The sequence below is a fragment of the Hordeum vulgare genome, chromosome 5H (genome assembly GCF_904849725.1).
Source record: "Hordeum vulgare subsp. vulgare chromosome 5H, MorexV3_pseudomolecules_assembly, whole genome shotgun sequence".
Lineage (NCBI taxonomy): Eukaryota > Viridiplantae > Streptophyta > Magnoliopsida > Poales > Poaceae > Hordeum > Hordeum vulgare.
Genome location: NC_058522.1, coordinates 471,952,262 through 471,958,648, shown reverse-complemented (window position 1 = coordinate 471,958,648; position 6,387 = coordinate 471,952,262).

Here is a 6,387-nt window from a genome sequence, read left to right as displayed (position 1 = left end):
CGCGTGACCTGGCTGCGGCTCGTTCGGCTATTTACCAGCAGGATCTGCGGCGTTACCACAGTCGCCGGGTTAAGAGTCGGACCTTTCAGGAAGGCGACTTGGTTCTTCGGTTGATACAAGATCGAGTCGGCATGCACAAGCTGTCACCACCTTGGCAAGGGTCGTTCATCATCAGCAAGAATCTCCATAATGGCTCTAATTATTTGGTAGATCTCCGGCCTAATCGGCCAACCATGGAGGCTGAGTCGACTCGCCCCTGGAATATTGCCCATCTGCGGCCTTATTACACTTGAGCTCTTAAGCTCTACATTTTGTAAGTTTTTCAATTTCATTATGAAGTAATAAAGTTACAAATACTCCCTGGCTTGGGGGCTTCTTCATTACAGAGCAATTGTGTCATCTTGTTGCGACCTTATGAGCCGACAGAATCATGCATTTAGGGTGTGTGCTCAAGCTTTCTGACTCGCTTCATCCTGTCGCGACCTTATGAGCCGACGAAACCTGCATTTAGGGTGTGTGCACGAGCTTTCTGACTCGCCTCATCCTGTCGCGACCTTATGGGCCGACGAAACCTGCATTTAGGGTGTGTGCTCGAGCTTTCTGACTCGCCTCATCCTGTCGCGACCTTATGAGCCGACGAAACCTGCATTTAGGGTGTGTGCACGAGCTTTTTGACTCGCCTCATCCTGTCGCGACCTTATGAGCCGACGAAACCTGCATTTAGGGTGTGTGCACGAGCTTTTTGACTCGCCTCATCCTGTCGCGACCTTATGAGCCGACGAAATTGCTGCTGCTATTTTTTCTTCGTGGCATAGCCTTGAGGGTTTTTAAGCCTTTCTTTCTGACACCTATTGAAAATATTTATCATTTGTTTGATTTCACATATGCTATTTTCAAATCTTAAGTCAGGAGGATGATCAGAACCGTTTCATCCATGGCAAATTAAGCATCATAAAAGATTCTTATAAAGGCGGGTCAAATATTTCAAATCTCCTTAAGGGCGATATAAAGATTCTTGCAAAGGGTATCACCAAAACAGTACTGACTTATGGAAAAAGACCTATTACATGGCTCTCAGGCCAAAATCAATAAAGTTTATTTTGCTGGCGCCTTAGGATCATCCTGATGTGAGCTTTGGCCGACTTCGATTTGCAAGTCGCCCAGTACCCAGTTGCACTTAGCCAAAGCTGCGAAGTCATCTTCATCAGTCAGGATTGATGCCAGGTCCGCTTCCAAGTTGAAAGAGTTCTTGGGTCGCCGAGGAGTTAGGCTGGTCGTCACAAAGGTTGGCGGGTTGACCTTCTTGTTTTTGCTATCGTAAGCCGCCTGATACTTTGATAAATCAAGGCTTGATGCGAGTTGGGTCGCTGCCAGCCGGGAGTCCTTGATGACACGTTGATAGTCCTCTTCAACAAATTTTGACCCATCGTCTTTAAGCTGAGGAAAGCCTGCTGCTACCTCTTCCAGGTTGATTTCTGGAGCATACGGCAAGCAGCGACTCAGGGCAGTCAAAACACCTTTTCGGGCGGCTGACCGAGTTAACTCGCCAATCTGAGGGGGAAGTGTGGATAAGCAGCCAAGCACCTTCTTTATGGAAGTTATAGGTTCTTTGGCACCCATCACAGCTTTCACAGTCAAGACACTGCCTGTCTACAATTGCTCCGTCAGCGTGTAAATCGCCTTCAGCATCAGCACGCAGTCTTCTTGAAGGTTGGCGGCTCTCGGACCTGAGCAAGGAATCATGATGATCAGCGACTTATGATAAGACTTGTTTAAAAAAAAGAGGAGATCAAAAGTTTAAGTAAACTTACCGAAGACGGCTTGCGTCATGTTGGAGATATGACGCTTCAAGCCGGACAATTCCTGTTGTACAGTGGCCAGCCTAGCTTCAGCCTTCTCTGCTCTTTTCACGGCGGCATCTTGGTGAGCCCGAGCTCTTTTCAACTCGGCCTTGAGTTTCTCCAGTTCGGCCAAGGTCAATTGACATCTCTCCTCCGACTTAGCTCGGGCGTCTTGCTGACCAGATAAGTTTTTCCTTAAATCGCTCAGCGCCGATTCGGTTTGAGCAAGAGTTTCCTGTTGAAAGTACAAAATAAGGGCAAGTCTCAGAACTACTGCAAGCAATATCCCTGACACTTGGGGGCTAATGTATAATTTTTCAGATGAAATTATACAAAATCAAGACCCGGCTCATCTTTTTGCTGATGACCCGGCCCTTGGGGGTTACTGGTTGCAAAGTTTTTCTAAATTTTTCAAGACCCGGCTCATCTTTTTACTGATGACCCGGCCCTTGGGGGTTACTGGTCGCAAAGTTTTTCTACATTTTTAAAGACCTGGCTCATCTTTTTACTGATGACCCGGCCCTTGGGGGTTACTGGTCACAAAGTTTTTCTAAATTTTTAAAGACCCGGCTCATCTTTTTACTGATGACCCGGCCCTTGGGGTTTACTGGTCGCAAAGTTTATCTAAATTTTTCAAGACCCGACTCATCTTTTTACTGATGACCCGGCCCTTGGGGGTTAATGGGAATAATATAGTATAATAAAACTTACCTCATGTTTATTTTTTAACATCCGCAGGAGGCTTTTCTCCACCTCATAGCTCGCCTCCAGGCGACTTGCAAACCCAGAGCAGAGTTCCTTAAACTCCAGATTTTCATATTCGGAAAGTTTCGCTTTGGAGAGCTCAGACTCGGGAATGGCTTGAGAGGACGATGCTACATGTTTGGACAGAACTGTTGCCGCCGGCTTAGAAAAGCTGGTACCAGTAATAACCACAGCATCTGGGTCTTCTGTTGTCATCAATGGACTTGGCGGCTTAGGGGTATCCATTGTTTCCTTCGGCGACTCAGGAAGATCCATTTGATTTTCAGGCTCAGTTTGATCCGGGTTGTCTTGAATCGGAATTGATTCTTTTATGGGTTCTGAAGTTGCGACAGGAGTTGATCCACTGGTTTTCCTTTTCTTGGCTTGTGCCCTAAAAGGAGGGAATAAGCACATTAAGGAACTGAAAGTTCATTACTCTCAAGATTCAAAGCAAGGTTATCAAAAGACTTACCCTGGAACTCGAATCATTGGTGGAAGTGTCGACATCACTGAGTCACTAGATGTGGGAGGAGAATCCTGCAAGAATTATACGTCAATAATACAGGCGGGTTACAAGCGTGATCCAAAGAGACATGAAGAATTGTTATTCATAAAAGTACCTCGTTTGGTTTCCTTTTGTTCGTTGCTGGTAAGCCGGATACCAGATCGCCCGAGTGACTTCGTGTTTTCCGATTTGAGGTATGTTGTGCTTTCTTCAGTAGGAAATTTGGGTCCAAACAAGCATTTGGATGTGAGAAGGGAACTTTCCCACAAATTCGCCTGGCCGGCTTAGGTGGAGAAGGAGATGAATCGGAGGAAACAGAAATTACCTCAACAGAGTCCTCCTGGCTTTCGTTGTCTTTGTTCTATTACAAGGAGAGGGAGAGATATAAATACAAAGGTTGACAGTAATGGATGGCGAGTTAAAAGAGGACGAATTTTTTACCTCCGAAAGTGCATCGCCGACTTGAGATTCATCGACTTCGGATGGCTCAGCCGCAGCAGATTTGCCCTTACCTTGGTTTTCTTTGAGGGCGGCTTAACATTTTTCATGGCTGGACTTTTGGGCTTCCTGGACCAGAACTTATCGCCTTTCTGAAATGGCGTATGTTACGAAACCACAATACAAATGAAGCATAAAGAGTAAAGACCAAAGGCGGGTTAGGTTTGTTCACCTTGGGCGCCGGGTTAATTTTGCAGAAAGGCTTAAGGCCTATTTGGCCGCTTTTTCCCGCAGGCTCGCCAGTCAGCTTTTTGATAATGGTAACAATGTCCTTCTCTGTTAAAGCCGTATGGAAATAACATTGAGGATGATCCAGGGTGCCATCAAATTCACACATCAGACCGTCCAGGCGGCTCAGGGGGAGGATACGCCATTCGACCCAACAGCGGATCAGGTCGACCCCAGTAAGGCCGTTGTTCGTCAAGGATCTTAATTCAGACAGTATCGGGATGAATTCCGATTCTTCCTCCTCGGTGAGCTTGTCTGGAAGCTTGAAGTTGGTCGGAAGGCGAGTTGGCCTGTAGCCCAGAAGCTTGTTTTCGCCTGCAGGAGATGTCTCTTGACAACAAAACCAAGACTCGCCCCAACCTTTGGGATGGCTAGGCATGGCGAGTGAAGGGAACGGGCTATCCCTGCGGCGTTGGACATTGACGCCGCCGAGTTCCAAGCTGGGGCCGTTGTGGAATTCCGTTTGGCGATTCAGATGGAAAAAGTGCCAGAATAAAGGAACAGAGGGCTCAATCCGCAGATAAGCCTCACAGAAAACTTGGAATTGGCACAAGTTACTTATGGAATTGGGTCCCAAATCCTGGAGGCGGACATTCATGAAAGTCATGGCGTCCCTAAGAAACTTTGATCCGGGCGGCTTAAAACCTCGTTCCAGGTGTTCAACAAAAACGACTATTTCCCCTTCTTTGGGGTTAGGGAGGGCTTCTCCGAACCCGGTGCGCCAGCCAATAACATCTTGAGAATCCAAGCTGCCCGTTTTCACATAATCGGCTAATATGGTGTCATCGACCTTGGTAGGAAGCCAGTCACTTTTGAAGACGGTGCCCATGCTACAAATAAGTAAAGTATGAGATTACATGCCTTGAACATCTACTCTATGGGATGAAATCAGCTCATTTGACTCGCTGAGTACTTTGATTAAGGAAGGGTTTGACCCGCCAGATCAAAGGGCCGAGTTGGGTCACTATGGCGACTCACGGAGTATGGCTATTCACAAGGGCTACGTTCTAAGGATGCTAAAGGCGTTCGTTTGAAGTGCCAGGGTATGAAGACTATAAACAACTTTTTGCAAACAGTAAGTAAAGAATGGATCTACCAGGCAGACGAGAAAACCTAAGAAAAATGACTGGACGTAGCAGTTTATTATCAGATGACGCCCTTCGCTTGGTGAAAACATTATTTTCAAAGATTCACAAGTAAAGGCGGATAAGTAAAGGTATTCGAAGCATTAGCTATCCTATCAACATTCATGCTGATCGGTTCAGAGTAAGCGGCGTCTGTACGCAAGGAGCTTCAAGAACATGGCAATGGCTGGAGTTTCAAGCGGAGATTGAATCTACTCCTAAAAATGGGCGGAGGCCTAACCTGATGCCTTCGGGTAAAAGGAGCCGACGGTGATGGAATTTGTTGGAGAAGCACGGGCGTCCCGCCGAGCAAAGAGGTCTTCGGCGGCGGCAGAGTTCGTGGTGAATGGCGAGGTGGTCGACGGCGATGCAGTCGACGACGACGATGGCGGATGTGTTGGTTGCGGCACGAGACTGGACGATGGCGAAAGCCTACAGGCGGCACCGAAGCTCCTCGCGTGGAGGTCGAAAGCACGGTCGGCGGTGGATTCCTCGGGGGCGATGAGGTTTTCCCGCTGCACGGGTGGGGAAGAAGGTGACGGTACTGGTAGGTGGGAAGCGCCAGTTCTGTCCCCTCCCTGGCCTATTTATCAAGGAAGGTGCTGGAATCGAGGCGTCGTGAGCGGGAACCGCCGGGGGATAAAAAGATTCGCTATAAATGCGTGCCGAAGATTTCGGGATAACAATGCGCTAAAGATCCGTTGGGGTTGTGACTATCTTCCCGAAAATCGAGGAATAAGAAGAGGCCAATCAGTAATGGTTTGGCGACTTAAGGGATTTTCAGTGCCCAATGGCGGGTGTACAATTTCTGACATATGAAGAAAAATGAGGGATGAATCGCCTTCAATGGAGCAGAGGTATTGGCATGAAAAAGAAAGGTTCAAGTCAATTTGGGGCCTAATGTTGGGGATATTACCTGTGGATGACCCGCCCTAGTTGGGCCGGGTTATCCATTGGGCGATTCATCCAAACGTTTAGTTGGGCCTCGTTTTGGCCGAGTCAAGGTCGTATGACGGTTATGGCTCTTGGAAGGTCTCCAAGCTTCGGAATATGGCGACTTAGAGACCGCAGGGGTCACGAGTTGTAGGAAGGAAAGAATCTTTGTAAACCCTAGGGGATCGACCTATATATAAAGGCGAGTCCCGGGGGACACAGGGCGGGTGAGAAATCATCGAGTGCTAGGTTTGGCGAATTACGCCCCCCTTGTAATCGAATCCACATCAATACACACAAAAGCAGGACGTAGGCCATTACCTCCTCCCGAGGGGCCAAACCTGGGTAAATCGCCGTGTCTCTCCCGCTTAACCCCTTTGAGTCGCCACCAAGATGCGATGGCTCCAGTATTAAGTCCTTTCACGAGGACATCTGCCGTGACAAAACCACGACAGAGGGGGCAAAGGCTTTTAGGGTTTGTTGACGTGGATAAGTCGTCTACCGTCGGAGGCCC